Consider the following 19,254-nt stretch of genomic DNA (forward strand, 5'->3'; position numbering starts at 1 on the left):
CGCGCAGACCTGAAACTGTTTGACTTAGACAACAAGAACTATTAAAATAGCTGACTGTTTTTGGTGAACCTAACGTACTAGGTACGGCCAGTTCTGGTTTTTGTGAATAAAAGGGATAGTGTTTGAACAAGCAAGACCTATTACTTGATCAAAGTGAGTGAGATCAAGACCTATTGATCAACAACTCGGAAATTTTAATCAGGATCGCGTTCCAATCAAAATCATTTTTTGTTTCTAAGCAAGAAACGAGTTTAACACAAGTGTTTTTCTGAAAATTCTGAGATGATTTCATTCATAAACTTCAAGGCTTTATATAGCCTTAAATGAGCTGAAATGGGCAGCCAAAAATGTGAAGAGTTTGAGCATTCACTCTTCACTTAATTACAACACTTAAAGAAACAAGTTCAATGTACCTAGACAACTACTAATTAAGCTTAATATTTTATTTTAACAACATAATCTGAAAAGTAAAATAAAAACGTAATATTGGACTGCTCTTCCCTTGTAATGCGTGCCACAAATCAGCTCCCTTAGTCCATACTTAGCAAATTCACAAAGGAAGGATAATTGAAGCTTAAAGGCTGAAAACCATGAGCCATAATCAGACTATCACCGTGAATGTTCACAACCAGCTCATCCAGCTTGTCAACCAATTCTGAGTCATTAGCTTGGTTCGCAGCATCCCCTCCCCCTTGAAAAGGAATTGACATCAATTCAGCTACGCCATCGTCATCTAAGTAAGAAGAGAGATCACTAACATTAAAAGTGGCGTGAACACCATAATCACCGGGAAGTTCAATCTTATAAGCATTGTTGTTGACCCTATCCATGATTTTGTAAGGACCCTCGATCCTAGGCATGATCTTATTCTTGCGTTTGCTCGGAAATCTCTCTTTCCTAAACTGCACCCAAACCAAGTCTCCAATCCCGAACACCCTCCGCTTCCTTTTTTTGTTGGACTTGTGTTGATAGGCAGCATGCACGGTTTCAATTTTGGCCCGGACTTGCTCATGGAGTTTCAACATTGCTTTCCACTTTGATGCGGCGCCTTTAAGTACCATTCATCCTTTTGCTTTTGGAGTTCCTTTGTTTCTTCGGGATTACAATGATAGGCAGCCTTATTCGGGAGAGATGAGCCCTAAATAAGGTCAATTTGATGTTCAATGCCCCGAATAGGAGGCATACCAGCCGGTAAATCATCGGGAAATACATCACTAAACTCCGTAAGGAGTTTTTCAACTCGCCCATTTTTCTGCAAAACAACATTAGAACTCGACTTTTCTTTAGCAACCAGTAAGAAAACATGTTCACCACCATCAATAGCACGCTCCACATCCCGTTCTCCAATCAATAATGACATACCAGCCTTGGGAACCGTGTTTGTGGCAGCAACACGGCTGTTTTGAGGGGATAAAGGCTTGAGCACAATTCGTTTTCCCTTATCCTTCAATTCATATTCATTACACCTTCCCTAATGCAACACATCCCGATCAAATTGCCAAAGTCGACCCAACAAGATATGACAAGCATCCATGGGTATAACGTCACACAAAATCTCATCAACATACGAACCCATCGTAAAATTCACACGGGCCTGTTTAGTGACTTTAACACTACTACCATTATCGAGCCAATGCAAAGCATAAGGATGGGGATGTTTTGTGGTCTTGAGACCCAATTTAGACATCATTTCAGTAGAGGCAACATTAGTACAACTCCCTCCATCGATAATTAGACTCACCCATCTATCATTCACCTTACAATTAGTATGAAACAGTTGGTTCCGCTGTCCTGACTCAATTGGTTTAGAATCAACTTTCAAAGTTCGCAAAACCAAACTAGTATTGACATGAGGTGCCTCATAACCCTCTACTTCTTCTTCCCCCTCCTTATTATCATTAGAAATCAGAAACTCGTCCATTTGTTCCTCCTCGGCCAACAACTCATCCCGACACTCTAAGGCTTCTCTTAAGGTCACAACTCGTTGATTAGGACACGCACTTTGATAATGACCGAATCCTTGACACTTAAAGCATCGAACCTTAGCCAAACTAGTCTCTTTTCCCGGGGTTTTAGAGTACTGACTGTAACACCCCGATTTATAAAGGAGCCTCTAGCAAGACATTCCCTAATAAACCGGACTGTTACCATCTCGGTTTCCCGAGGTAGTGAATAACAAATTAAACTCCAAGGCAAATTACATAATTTCTTTAACTTAACTTTTTACAAAACCTCATTTACATCAAATTACAAAGAACTAACATAAATAAAAGTGAAAGTCTTCTAAATGATGATTTAGCTACTAAGTCTTCTGATCCAGTGTCTCACGCCCATCAAGCTCCCATCCTATCTCATAAACCTGTCAAGCCTGCTCCCCAATATTTGGATCGTCACGGGTGTTCACGAATACACAGGGTCAACCACGAGATTTAGTAGGGAATACAATAAAACAACAAAATATGATATGCATGCTCCTCCGTCACCACCACCATCTCATCGCGACTCATAACCCGTACAACCCAGCCATACCGATCCCCGGTAGACTATATATCGACCGTAGCCGATCTGCCAGCTCGCAGCTGAGGACACCAGGGCGAGTCCTACAGAACCCGCTTGGGCCTTATCACAACATCATCATCACCACACCACGTCACCACAACATCCTCCATCTCCAATGCATATGAATGCTCAAGAAATTAATGCAACACAATATGTATATCATTGAACTGGTAAATCATAGAATCATGCTTGGTTCTCGAATGTTGTGATAATATACTCAATACGATCAATTCAGTCAAGCACATTCCAGGATATGAATCATAACATGAATCAACAACCACGAATCAAGTCAACGTTCACAGTTTGGTCATATGAAACACAAACAAGTCAACACAATTCCACAACAACGATAATAAGTCAAGTGTATTTCTCTACCTTTTCGCAATCTAAGCACGCACAAGCAATCAATTATGATCCTTCACATATCCATCACCTACATAACATAATTATGTATAATTACCACCTACTCAGTCAATTAATCATTCACATAACCTAGACTCATCGTAATTTAATAGGAATATCAACTTAAGGAACAAACACGACTTTCCCTGATTTTCCTGCACATGGCAGACTCGGTATAAAATACATAACTAATTCCAGAAAAATCAAATTGATACGAGGCCAATTGGATTGGAACCCCATGAGTCTTAGCTACAAATTATATCTAACGTGTTTTTCTCAAATTCCAAACTTTTCAAGGGTTTTCAGACTGATTTCCAAAAACAGACAGAAATCGTCGCATAAAAAGTATTGATTCATAAAACGAGTTTAAAACATTATTTTGCAGTAATTCCAAATCCTATTATCATCTAGACTATACAAGGATGATGTATGAAGAAGGTTCATAACTGAATCGACATAAAAATTAGTGTTTCAAATCATTTTCCACAACCAAATCAGATTCGCGGACTTTTCAGCGACATGTTCATAAATAAATCACCTAGGACAAACTATAAAGAATTTGACTACGAGATTTTATATGCATAAACTAGACATCAAATAAACAGGACTCTCTTTTCAAACTTTTTGAAGACGAACACTTTAAAACAGTATAAATAATGGAATGAAATCGACTTACAAACAGGGAAATCAAATTAGGTTGGAATCGATCAGAAATCTTCAATCAAATGAAAAGCTCGACAATTCTTCTTCCTCTCCCTTTCTCTAGGTTTAGAAATGGTTTTATGAATGATAAAATGAAAAGAGGGGAGAGGGAGAGCGGCTCTTAGATTAGGTTTTAGGGTAAATGGTGGTTACATGTTCCGGGTAAGGCAAATGGGTTAAACGGGTATGGTCGTTGGGTAAATGTAGATGGGTAAATGGGTGATACGATTCTTGACCCAAAAGACAAAATGTGATGTAGCCCGACTCAACATATACGATATAAACCCGACTTAATAACATTCACGATATTATGATGCAACCAATATAAAATGTATAATACTAGTATATAATAATATCCGTTTAATCGATTATATAAAATACGGGGTATTACAGTCTACCCTCCTTAAAAGAAACTTCGTCCCGAAGTTTACCCTCTGCTACCAACCAACGCAAACGAATTATGAAACGCATATACAAAAGTATGTAAGGCACCCACCAAATTGAATATTAAACGAAGTTTAACCATAACAGAAACACATCATGAAATACTCCAACATAACCCACACAACGCATAACCAATATAGCCAAACTGAGAAATCACACCTGAAGGTATAAGATTTTACAATCCTACCCTCCTTAAACATGGTTACGTCCCCGTAACCTTCATTATTATAACAAAAGTTCTCAAACTACTGCTAACAACTGAATGAGGATAAAAGATTCACAACTCACGCTCAAGTTAACTAATCCCTACTAAAGACAATCAATATACAAGCTCTCTCAAGGAAGCTACAGTTACTGCTGCTACAGCACATCGCCACGGATCGGAGCAAAAGCCTCGTTAAATAACTTAAGACATTTCAGTATTAATCTAAACACTCTTCATATCAATCAATACATGCAATAACATTCACAGGATCTGCTTGTCAATCTAATTTATACATTACTACTCAGGTTATAAAGATGAAGGTGCCTAGGTGCTCACATATGGTTCATGTCAAATAGCATCGTTTCATCAAGGTTACTAAGCAAGATCACTAACGTAACATACCACGATAATTCTATCCGGCGTATTCTCGTGGCAGCATATTTTCCAAGAAATATTGGTAACATTTATTCATGTGAATAATCAAATTATGAATGGAACAATGCTTTACAAGGTTACCAGTAAAATCATTAGTAATTATTCATTTCACTAATCATTGTAATCTCATACCTTAGAAACATAGGGAATCAATCAACGTAAGAAAAGAATTAGGGTCAAAACTTAATAAATCGATTTATGCAAATTTGTAACCTAATATGTCCAGTCTGACTTTCCTTTACATAACTGTGCCGATTTAGGTCAAGACACAGAAGCACCCATAAAATGAAGACAACCAGTTTCGCAGCACTTATCGTCCTAGAAATATCTTTAATCCTCATAACAAAGGGTTGAGATTTATTCACGAATGACGAATGCACATTGATTGGCAAATTTTACAAACTTATTGGTCGCGTCAATCAAGCGAGTAAACAGCGATATTGGAAAGTTAACATACAAGACTATCATACATAAAATTTTGTTCTTGGTGTTAAATATTTTTAAACTGCACCCAACACAATGACATAAAAGATTAAATGTATTTAACTACACCAATCTTACAAATATTCATTACATACCATGCTAATATCAACATACCATGTTAATACACAACTCACTTAAATCACCACATTACATTTCCCGTTTTGACATTCGTAACTAACCACAACCCACCAATTCACTACATGAACAAACAACATGACCAAATTAACCCACTATTTGTGACTCCGTTCTAGCTTCATTCCTACAGACTAGCAAATATCATGAAACCATACAACCGACACATCTTTGGAAATCTCATTCGAATTTATACTCACACGACAAAATTTAACTTCATTTTCAAAACTTTTACTTTCATACTGGACGGTGAATAACTTTCTTAACATAAATCTTATAACAGAGCCGTCCATAGAATCCATTTACAGTTTACTACGAAACTCAAAATCAGATAAAGTTAATTCAATTCCTTCAAACAATACAAGCTTAGGTGTCGACTCATATTTCATAATTTACAGGTTCATCTTATTCATTTCAGTCCTATCTTTACTAATGAACGACTATTACCTCAACATCAGGATTTTAGTTGCACTTCTTTACTCAGTTATATTCATGGCTCATACGACTACAGCATTTAATCGGAGACCTTTTAGATAGTACACACTTACTAACCCATACATGTCCATACAACCATTTACTTACTTACTAACCCAGGTCAAGAATTAGGCCGATGAATACAACACTCAACAACATACTTAGAACTCATAATTTAGATTATCACACGGTTTCCACCACATCAGTTATGAGACATATCACACCTCCCAGTAAAAGAAACAGACATATGATTCCCAATAACAACAAATTTACTTCCATATCACACATATGTTTAACATTTTAGCAACCATACCATTCAATTGTATCCATCAACTCAGTATAATTCATTTTCAGCAAAAAAATAAAAGATATCGCATAAACAACTTAAACATGTACATATATCATCATATAACTTGTAAAACATTATCTATGACAAAAGAGTAGCAAGGTGAACAAGCTCTCTGGTTTGCACGGTTTGAACAAATAGGCAACTCGCGGCTCAATTAAACGTAACTATAACGACTATCATTTAAACATACGCATGACATGTGAATCATCAAAGGGTTATCTCATTATAATTCGACGGTTCGAGAATATATTTCAAATACCGTAGCTATATCGTAACTATATCAACTATATTTCAAATATCGTGACAATTGCAACAATCACCTTAGCATTTCATGACAATACAACTATGAACATATCCAATAAGGAACAACAACACTATTTTATTATCATATCATAAGTTTAGGTTCAACCGAAATAAATTAATGCAATGAAAGTAATAAGTATAACTATAGGCACACAGACTCACATAAAAGACATGAGAACTCAGATGACATCCTACATGTGTGAACATTTAGACATACTCATTACTACCATTCATGTGTAAACATTTAAACATAATTATTATAAATATTCACGCGAGTATATTAGAACAATCAAGTTAACATTTAACGCCACCAACTTTACCAAGATATGACAATATAGTTTTATATTTATATATATCCGACCACTATACAAATATGATGAACACACCAGAGATATTACAACATGCCAAACATATATAAAATATGCAACAACTGGACTCGTATAAAATATTTCACCCTCGATTCAGGATCAGATTAAGCTATTCAATTTCACACATACTATCATGCCAACAATGTTATAAACTAAATTTTAATTTTTTTTTTTTTTTACTTGTTAAGACACATAACCAATGAATATGTGTGCTACTATCATCATATAAGGACACTATAATTTCACATTAATAAGGCTCATGAAATAATCGAACAACTGTATGAAAACTCAACATAGAATTCACATTTTAAAAGTTATGATTCACGTTGTAACTTCCAAAAATCACGAATAAATAACCGTTCAACGAAAACTTGAGTTATATTACTTTTTATTACATACAGAGAGTTAATAATTCGTGAGAAAAAGAATGAGGTCCAAAGCTCAAGAATTCCATTTTTAAAGAATTTTACAACTCAGTTGGTCCAAACAAGTATTTGACAGCAATTGGTCCGAAACTTGGGTCAGTTTGCAAAACTTACCATTTAATATAGAGACATCAAGAATTTTCGTGGCTTATCAATTTGAAAACATATGCGAATCTTCTGATCGATGGAGTTGGAATTATGCAAAAATTATTAATACAATTTAAATGAGGATTTTTACAAAATCGTTGGTCAAAACATCACTGCACAGGAACTTCCTGACCACAGCCCACTAAAATATTTATTACTCCTAATCCGTATATCCTATAAGCATGAAACCAACGCCAAATGAACACTAACTCTCGAGGATATCTCCCATAAAATTTTCATCCATAGATAATAAACAGAAAAGAAATGGCAGTAAGGTCAATTAAAGAGTAAAATCAAACAAAACGAGTTTCAGCACTAGGTCATTCTTTACTATGTTACAAGCTCTTATGAACATACTGTGTATACTAACCCATCCCAACTTAAATCTCACACTTTGTACTTACGTATACATCTATCCCATAGAATCCCTTCACATCTCGATCTACTCCTTACATCTAAATCACGATTGCTATGACTAGAAACATGCAATTCAATAGTGTTTCTGATTACTATCACAATACTATACTAGCATGGCTTCGGGATCACATAACCGCATATCATTAGACATAATAGCACTATCAACACGTCATTAAACATCCATCCAGATAAATATCATCAATTCGCAATTATTTCTACGCTCACGATTACCACAATCCAACACTTCATTGATTATCAACCTGAACACGAAAATTTATTTCTCATCTCCACAACATCATATGATCACGTCATCATTCATACAAAATACTTACCGTAACGTTGTCCTGCAGAGTGGTTAGAATATACGGGTCTCAAGGTGTACATCCACTCGATTATATCCAAGGTTTTCCTTCTAACTACCCCATTCACTCAATTTATCTCGGGTTACCTGGTTCAAAACTGAGAGGGCAAAAGAGCACGCATTAAGGGCGCCTTCTTAACCGCACTGTGAGCTCCTAACAGTTTATTCCCAGGGGTTCATTTTATTTAGACACATCCTACATTCATTGGGTTCATTGGTTTAGGCCTGAGGATCGTTCGCTCTGATACCACTTTGTAACACCCCGATTTATAAAGGAGCCTCTAGCAAGACATTCCCTAATAAACCAGACTGTTACCATCTCGGTTTCCCGAGGTAGTGAATAAAAAATTAAACTCCAAGGCAAATTACATAATTTCTTTAACTTAACTTTTTACAAAACCTCATTTACATCAAATTACAAAGAACTAACATAAATAAAAGTGAAAGTCTTCTAAATGATGATCTAGCTACTAAGTCTTCTGATCCAGTGTCTCACGCCCATCAAGCTCCCATCCTATCTCATAAACCTGTCAAGCCTGCTCCCCAATATTTGGATCGTCACGGGTGTTCACGAATACACAAGGTCAACCACGAGATTGAGTAGGGAATACAATAAAACAACAAAATATGATATGCATGCTCCTCCGTCACCACCACCATCTCATCGCGACTCATAACCCGTACAACCCAGCCATACCGATCCCCGGTAGACTATATATCGACCGTAGCCGATCTGCCACTCGCTTGTTGAGGACACCAGGGCGAGTCCTGCAGAACCCGCCTGGGCCTTATCACAACATCATCATCACCACACCACGTCACCACAACATCCTCCATCTCCAATGCATATGAATGCTCAAGAAATTAATGCAACACAATATGTATATCATTGAACTGGTAATTCATAGAATCATGCCGGTTACCGAATGTTGTGATAATATACTCAATACGATCAATTCAGTCAAGCACATTCCAGGATATGAATCATAACATGAATCAACAACCACGAATCAAGTCAACGTTCACAGTTTGGTCATATGAAACACAAACAAGTCAACACAATTCCACAACAACGATAATAAGTCAAGTCTATTTCCTTACCTTTTCGCAATCCAAGCACGCACAAGCAATCAATTATGATCCTTCACATATCCATCACCTACATAACATAATTATGTATAATTACCACCTACTCAGTCAATTAATCATTCACATAACCTAGACTCATCGTAATTTAATAGGAATATCAACTTAAGGAACAAACACGACTTTCCCTGATTTTCCTGCACATGGCAGACTCGGTATAAAATACATAACTAATTCCAGAAAAATCAAATTGATACGAGGCCAATTGGATTGGAACCCCATGAGTCTTAGCTACAAATTATATCTAACGTGTTTTTCTCAAATTCCAAACTTATCAAGGGTTTTCAGACTGATTTCCAAAACCTGACAGTAACCGTCGCATAAAAAGTATTGATTCATAAAACGAGTTTAAAACATTATTTTGCAGTAATTCCAAATCCTATTATCATCTAGACTATACAAAGATGATGTATGAAGAAGCCTCATAACTGAATCGACATAAAAATTAGGGTTTCAAATCATTTTCCACAACCAAATCAGATTCGCGGACCTTTCAGCGACATGTTCATAAATAAATCACCTAAGACAAACCATAAAGAATTTGACTACGAGATTTTATATGCATAAACTAGACATCAAATAAACAGGACTCTCTTTTCAAACTTTTTTAAGACGAACAATTTAAAACAGTATAAACAATGGAATGAAATCGACTTACAAACAGGGAAATCGAATTCGGTTGGAATCGATGAGAAATCTTCAATCAAATGAAAGGCTCGACAATTCTTCTTCCTCTCCCTTTCTCTAGGTTTAGAAATGGTTTTATGAATGATAAAATGAAAAGAGGGGAGAGGGAGAGCGGCTCTTAGATTAGGTTTTAGGGTAAATGGTGGTTACATGTTCCGGGTAAGGCAAATGGGTAAAACGGGTATGGTCGTTGGGTAAATGTAGATGGGTAAATGGGTGATACGATTCTTGACCCAAAAGACAAAATGTGATGTAGCCCGACTCAACATATACGATATAAACCCGACTTAATAACATTCACGATATTACGATGCAACCAATATAAAATGTATAATACTAATATATAATAATATCCGTTTAATCGATTATATAAAATACGGGGTATTACAGTCTACCCTCCTTAAAAGAAACTTCGTCCCGAAGTTTACCCTCTCCTACCAACCAACGCAAACGAATTATGAACCGCATATACAAAAGTATGTAAGGCACCCACCAAATTGAATATTAAACGCAGCATTACATTCCACCCTCCTTAAAATAAACTTCGTCCCCGAAGTTTAACCATAACAGAAACACATCATGAAATACTCCAACATAACCCACACAACGCATAACCAATATAGCCAAACTGAGAAATCACACCTGAAGGTATTACACTGACCAACGGTGTTTTTAGGGCTGCCAGTCGAGGTGTTTGACACGGCCTGGTTATTTGGAGTACCAACAAATTTAGACTCGGGTTTAGACCATGATTTTGGCTCACTCGATTCTGAACTCGGCCCTCCCTCATATGTAGGCTTCCCTTGTGACTCTACTTTCAGACAAAGACCAACAAGAGTATCAAAATCAGAATAGGGATATAACTCAACAGAACTAGCAATGTTATAATTCAATCCACGCAAAAATCGGGACATTTTATGCTCTTCTATTTCCTCCAATTCACCCATAATAGCAAGATTCTGAAATTCATCTAAATACTCGCTAACACTAAACTTACCTTATCTAAAATCAGCTATTTTGCGATAAGTAGACAGCCTATGGGTCGATGGTACATACCTTTTCCGTAGTTTGCGTTTTAGGGACACCCAAGAATTAATTTTCTCCTTGCCTTCTCGGACCCTCTTAGCCTTCATCGCCTCATACCACAGCGATGCTCCTTTGCTCAATTTCAGAATTGCAAACCTACAACTCTTATCATCATCCAAGTCTTTAAAATCAAATAAACGATCGATTTTCCGTTCCCACTCCAAATAGGCCTCGGGATCAGCCCCTCCAACGAATTCAGGAAGATCACTCGCCTTGAATGCATCAACAATTCGTTCTCCTCTCCTAGGTTGCCAACGCTCTTCAGTTTCACGAGCATGCTTCAAAGCTTTCCGTAATTGATGAATGAATTCTGGACTATTGAAGTCTACCGACATAGTCAAACAAGGATCAAGAGCCGAAGCTCTGATACCACAAATGATACGAACTGAGTAGCGGAATTAAGGACGAATTGGACAGTGCTAAGGAATGTTCGTACTAGGTACGCGCAAACCTGAAACTGTTTGACTTAGACAACAAGAACTATTAAAATAGCGGACTGTTTTTGGTGAACCGAACGTACTAGGTATGACCAGTTCTGGTTTTTGTGAATAAAAGGAATAGTGTTTGAACAAGCAAGACCAATTACTTGATCAAAGTGAGTGAGATCAAGACCTATTGATCAACAACTCGGGAATTTTAATCAGAATCGCGTTCCAATCAAAATCAGTTTTTGTTTCTAAGCAAGAAACGAGTTTAACACAAGTGTTTTTCTGAAAATTCTGAGATGGTTTTATTCATAAACTTCAAGGCTTTATATAGCCTCAAATGAGCTGAAATGAGCAGCCAAAAATGTGAAGAGTTTGAGCATTCACTCTTCACTTAATTACAACACTTAAAGCAACAAGTTCAATGTACCTAGATAACTACTAATTAAGCTTAATATTTTATTTTAACAACATAATCAGAAAAGTAAAATAAAAACGTAATATTGGACTGCTCTTCCCTTGTAATGCGTGCCACAAATCAGCTCCCTTAGTCCATACTTAGCAAATTCACAAAGGAAGGATAAATGAAGCTTAAAGGCTGAAAACCACGAGCCATAATCAGACTATCACCGTGAATGTTCACAACCAGCTCGTCCAGCTCGTCAACCAATTCTGAGTCATTAGCTTGGTTCGCATCATATTTTATATCAGACCCGTCAATTTTCACGGGTTTAAACCTAATATCTTTAATTACTTACATTTTTTATTAATAGGGCCAAGTCATAAGGCAATCCACTTTGTTAATTTATTATTAATACCCAAATGTATTTAGTTGGTAGTCCTCGACTAATCCTAATAAGAACGAAAGGGAAAAAAAACGAAGGTGCGTGCCATTCTCATCATATCCTAAGTGTAATCAAATAAGAAGAATTAGCCTAGTTATCCAACACATGAGATGAGTAGTAATAGACGCGTACTATGTGAAGACTTAGTAGCATAATATGAATTTGTGATAAGAAGACCGCACGAACTATAATTCGAAAGAATGAAGGTCGGAATTAAGAAGAGCTAAATTCTTATCACACAAACCTCTTCAAACTCCAATTCCAACTACTATAAATAAAGGACTGGTTCAAACAAGAAAAAAGAGGAGACAGACGTGATTCAAAGAGAGACATACACACGAAATCAAAAGATCAAACCCAATTTCTATATTGAATATCACACTATTATTGGTGTATTTGTGATTTAATTCCGCGTTCTAGTGTCTTTGCTTATTTTTATTGTATTTTAAAGGAAATGAAGCATTTGTAGCTTTTTCCCTCAAATGTGCAAGCATTAAAGTTCACAAGGCTAAATATAACAAGACATGCAAATAGAAGGGCGTTTTGAGCAAAGAAATCCCGAGCATGAAGAAATGAGCATGGGTTGATACAAGTAAAGAAATGAAAAGAAGCCCAAGACAAAGTCCAAAAAGACCAAGTCAAATTTACAAACTTAGGATGCCAAATGATGCTCTAAGGGCCTGTTCTTTGGAACTTAATTTCAGTTCTAATAAGTTCAGTTCAGTTTAGTTCAGCACCATTAAGTTCAGTCAAGTTCAGTTCTGCTCCATTCAGTTCAGTTCAGTTCAATTCAATTCAGTTCAGTTTTGATCAGTTCAGTTCATGTTAGTTTATTTCAAAATTAATATTATTATTCTTATTTTATATTCTTATTGATATCATTATTATTATTATATTAATTTATTTACAATTGTAATTATTATTATTATATTATTTTTACATTTGTTATATTACTATTGTATTTATTAATAATTAATTTGTCTTGTTTATATTATTAAATTTATATTCAATATATTTATTTATTTATTTATTATTATTATTATTATCATCATCATCATATTTATTATTTTATTAATATATTCATTATTATTAATAATATTCATAACATATTTATTATTATTATTATTATTATTATTATTATTATTATTATTATTATTATTATTATTATTATTATTATTATTATTAGTATTATTATTAGTATTAGTATTAGTATTAGTATTAGTATTAGTATTAGTATTACATTGAATATTATTATATTAATAATGTTTTATATTATATTTATTATTTTATTAATATATTAATTATTATTAATATTATTAATCGCATATTTATTAATATTATTATATTAATAAGTTATTATATTAGACCTATTATTATTATTATTATTATTATTATTATTATTTATTTTTTAAGTTTTATTAATAATATATTATATTATTATTAATAATGTTTACATTTAATTTACTAATATATTATTATTATATTACTATTTTATTTTTTTATATATCTTATTAGCTTATTATTATTATTATATTAATATAATATTATTATTAGTGAATAATATTATTATAATATTTATTATTGGTATTGGTATTATTGTTATTATTATTTGTATAATCTTTTTATTATTATTTCAGTTTAGTTCAGATAAGTTCAGTTTAGTTTAGTTCAGATCCATTAAGTTTAGTTCAGTTCAATTCAGCTCCTTTAAATTCAGTTCAGTTCAGTCCAGTTCAGTTTAGACATTTAATTCCAAAAGAATAGGGCCTAACTCTGTAACAACCCAGATTTTTAATGACTTAATTAAGGGATAAAAGCTGAAAAACCCCAAGTCATTGCTATAAAAATGAATCCAGATCGTCATGGATCACTTACACATGACTAAATAATTTAGTCGAGAGATTTAATTACGAAATTAAACCAACATTGAAAGCTCCTCTCATTACCCAGAATGCCCCTTTAAGGGTGTCACCATCTAACTCGTTCTTGGTACCTGAAAAACATTTAAACAAAAGTCGCTGAGCGACAGTAACCTAACCATTCTCCTATCATCACCTTAATCATTCAAAAGCAGGCATGCGAATGGAAATGGAATGCATAAAAAAGAATCACGTAAAGTATATATCACATAAGTTCTCTTATCACAACATTCTGGATATTCAAATGATACAACAGTATTACTCAAAGATATTAAGAAACCATTTTAGTAATACAACAACACTTAACAAAGTTAAGCACATGTGAGCACAACAAGTCCCAATCATCAAACATGTGACATTATTACCTTGATCTTTCTTTATCGTGCAGTAACATTATTCACCATATAACAATTTCAACGGTAAATCCAACAGGCATCATGTGAGTAAAAACTGTAGTCATTTCTTTAAAAACATTTGTTTTCTAACAAATAAGCACGGGACGTGACTACTAATGTCACACGCATACTCACGGCTTGCATCTCACCTTAAGTACGAATGTGAACATCAATCCCGCCAATCATACCGATTCTAGGAGGTTTACATCTCACCCCTAGTGCTCGGTAGGACCGGACAACTAAATTGACTTGGTTTAACAACCAAAATCGTGGGGAAGAACAGACTGCTAATGGATGGTCTCAGAGGTCCCATTTAAGTGACATGTCCCATACACTTCGAGGCACCAAGACAATCGCAACCGTTAAGGTCTGCACACGATCGCAACCGTAAAATAATAATTGCCAAGATATCTGAAAGGTAGTAAAGCTGATCAAGCTCCTGTCAATATATGCGCATATACCCACTCCACAACTTCTTGGAACACGCAGATCCTCAGTGGCAGCTGGTCGACTACTATCCTAACGACAATCCCTCCACACGCAGCTTCGGGATGTGTTGTCCGTACTTGAATAGCATAAGCTCTCTAAGCATTCTTCCATCACGTTGGATCCCTAAACCTTACCAAGGTAGCGCCCAACATGTAACACGGAAGACTCAAACATGTCTCCTAGAGACGATGATACATCGATATGAAGACCATCTCAACATATCGACAATACAACGGCACTGGGCTAGAGGTCTCATTCAAGGGGCATACCCAAGTAAATCGGGGAAAGATTCCATGGCTCAGAGGTCCCATTTAAGAGGCATAGCCAAATTACCGTTTACTGATATTCTGGTCTCAACGGTCCCATTTAAGGGACCTGTCCCAGAGTGCTAGAAACTTTTGAATAAGAAACGTAAACATACATAAATTCATCTTGCTTTATCTTTTCTGAAACCTTTAGGATTTGGCAAATCTTATTTGAAATTTATTATTTCTAAATTCTTTATTTGAGGAAGGTATTTAGATTTTTACTATAGTAAGCTTAAGTTTAAGCTTCGTTTTTAAAGAGCTTATTCAATCTTCTTTTTAATAAAATTTGGTTATTTAATAAACATTTTATGTAAATCATTTGGAAGCACTACTAAATCATTTCAAATATTTTTAGAAACTAGGAGTTTAATACTTTTATAAAAGATATGAACTAAGTCACTTATTTATTAAGTAACTTTCCTTGTAATTTGGAGAAACGTTTAAATCCTGTAAACCATTTTGCTTTTGAAAACATTATCGAAACTTTTGACTTTCAAACCTTTAAAAGAATTGTTATTAGACTTTAATATTTAATAAAGTTTAAACTTACCTTCTCTACCTTTAGCTATATTTAAAGCTGAAAGGTATGATCCTTTTAGGCTAGTGGTTACGAGCTAATCTATTATTACTCATTTAAAAGTTAACATCTCACTAGATTACGTACCACTTAAACAAGTAAAGCAAAAATTATGAGATAACATGTCAGTCATACGTCACACAACCGTAAATAAATGTAACCAATCAATATATGTTTTAATTATATTCCCTAATCATGTTTCTAGGTGAGAAAATAAATAACACAACGATAATCAATTGCTATCATGAAATTTTAACATGTAAGTCTAACTAAATTAAACATTTAAGGAGTACAGATGTATATTTCATGTCATTATTAAAAGAATAGTTTAGCGGTCTTATTCAAATTTTAATAGTCAATCAAATTACGGAATTCATATTTAAACATATTCATTAACATTAGCATAACAAGTCTTGTAAAATTAAGGAGGGATAGAAGAAGGTCGGGTTACCGAAGTTAGTGAAATAAGTTAATGTGCTTATTAATCCGATTTAATAAGAAATTAATCGTTATTATTAAAGTCACAAGTCCGTCTTGAATCTGTCATAAAAGCAGGAGAAGTCCAAGTACAAAACCCGTCAATCAAACCTTGAATTACGAAAGGTCAAGTTAGTAAATCGGGCCCAACCCGTATCATTAAACATAAAAGAGCAACTTGGTTACACGTTTTCCTCAAATCAATTTGGGTTTCACGCAGAAGAAGCTCACCCCTCTCCAACAACCCATGAGGAGCAGCGACGGGAGCAGCAGGCAAGGCAGCACCGGTGGTTTCTACATCGGCTCTGTAGCGGTGGTCGAAGAGCAGGACAAGGAGAAGAGCAGTCAGGAGAAAGGAAACACAAGAAAGAGCGAAAGGCAAGAAGGAGATGAAGGAAGCGGAGTCTTACGACTGTGGTGGTGCTTCCACAGCAACCAGGGTGACAGCGTGGGCACGGTTGATGGTGGCAGATACGGAGGTGACTGATGGTGCTCGAAAATAGATGAGGGGGAGAGAAAGACGGATTATGGGTATAGGAAAAGGAATTAAGAAGGAAGGAGGAGAAGGGAGGTTCAAGGCGTCTGGCGACCACGACGGCGATGATGGTGGCTGATTGCTACTGGCCACGGTTCACGGGGTGACAGAGGTGGAAGGACCTGCGGTTTCCCTCTTCAAAGCAGGATAAAAACAGGGAAACGAGAGTTGTAAAACGGGGTCAGGATACGGTCTGGTGGTCGAGTGGTGCGTATGGTGGTGGCCATGGCTTCTGTTTTGAAACAGGGACGGAGATCAGGGGTAGGAGTACGGGGGAGAGGTGCTCACAGCGGTAGTGAAGGCGAGTTGGTGTCGGGTCTATGTTCTATTACATGAATAGGCGTGAGAGTTGGTTGGTGACGGAATTGGTATTGACTCGGATTTGGCCGAGTGCATTACAAAAGTTTAATGGGTGATTTTGATGATGTTGATCACCAATACGAAGATAAATTGAGGATAGTTATAAGTAGATGATGATGGTGATGAAATGGTGATGGAGATGGTAAAAGAGGAGTGTTATAGTCAAAAATATAAGCAGGAAAAGGTATAGAGTAGTTATAGAAGTTATCGAACACATGTGACAGGGTAAGGGTAGCTATGAAGGAAGGCATGTGAATGAGTGAAGTGGTAGTGACAAAAATATGAGCAGAGGAAAAGATACATGTGAAGGCATAGAAGACATGTGAACTATAGAAGGAATGTGAATGTGTATAGTGGAGATGACAAAACTACATCCAGAGAAAAAAACAAGAGAAGCAAGGTTGACATAGCCAAATGTTTGATACACTACAAAGTGAGTAATGTAAAAGTTTGGGGTGATGTGAAGAAACATTATCGAATAGGACAACGATTATCATCGTATTTTTATTTAAGACAAGCTTTTGATTATAATTAAAATAAACGAAATCATTTATAAAAATTTAAATTGAGAACGAATTGAGATAAACGTAACTTAATATAATTGGGAAATCAAAAGTAGTTTTAATAGTAATTAAATCAAATTAATTTGTAGCAGTTTAACATGGGGTGTTACATTATATAAATCTTTTTGATCAAAAGTAAGATTAACGAAATTGCTTGTAAGATGTAGGAATAATTTAAATTAAAATGGAAATGTGACGAAAATAATTTAAAATATGTGTGGAAAATTATAAAAGCAGATCTATATATAATTAAGTCAATTAATCAGTAGTGATTTAATACGGGGTGTTACAGTAGTACCCCCTTAAAGAAGTTTCGTCCTCGAAACTTGTAAAAAGGTAGTCGAACTTTAAAATAATCAACATTTTAAATGAGATTCAAGTATAGTACCCCTTTTAAACAAATTTAGTTTACCATATTGTGAGAGCGGAGTAATGAAATATAATTTGAAATATTTTTATTTGATCATGAAAAACTTTAGCTTTGAAATTTGATATTCCAAATAGTAAGAAGGTACTTGAAATTGTTTGAAAAACTATAAAGGATCTGAAAATATTGTCAAATAACACTTGAACAAAATTATTAAATTCCAATGAGAAGAAAATGAGGGTTAACGACTTTCAAGGTTTTCGAAAATTCGATGACAAAGAGACCTATTAGGAGGAAAGGTATGCAACATACACTGCACGGAAAAAGGTTCGACCAAAAGAAGAGGAGATGTCTGAAGGATAGGTGTAAACAAAAGCGGATATGAAAAGCGGCTGAAATTTTCGAGCACTTAAGCGGCAAAAAAGAAAACAATAGATATATACATATATATATATATACACATGTCAGAGATAAGAAGAGGGGAGAGGGTAAAGAGAAGTTAAAGAAAGTATCGATGATTTTATAAATAGGACAAGTTACGGTTCTGTCATCGTTCATTCTTCTCTCTTTACTATTTCCAACGGATCCCTACTCTATTCCTTCTTTTTCCAATGGCACTGCTACAGTAACCCTTCCTTTACAAAACACTCAAATTCAAACATCTTACTCACTTAATTCCTTCTTTCCATAAACATCTTTCAAGTCCCAACAATTCATAATCATTAATCATGGCTACTCCATACGACGAGCTCCATGAGTCGGTTAAGAAGTCTCTCGATGAAGCGAAGACTCTGCTTAGTTGGTTAATGGTCCTCTTTGTTGTAATGGTTGCTTTCTTTGAATGCTTGTGGTAAACCTATGTTAAGAAA

This window comes from Silene latifolia, chromosome 10 (genome assembly GCF_048544455.1).
Source record: "Silene latifolia isolate original U9 population chromosome 10, ASM4854445v1, whole genome shotgun sequence".
Lineage (NCBI taxonomy): Eukaryota > Viridiplantae > Streptophyta > Magnoliopsida > Caryophyllales > Caryophyllaceae > Silene > Silene latifolia.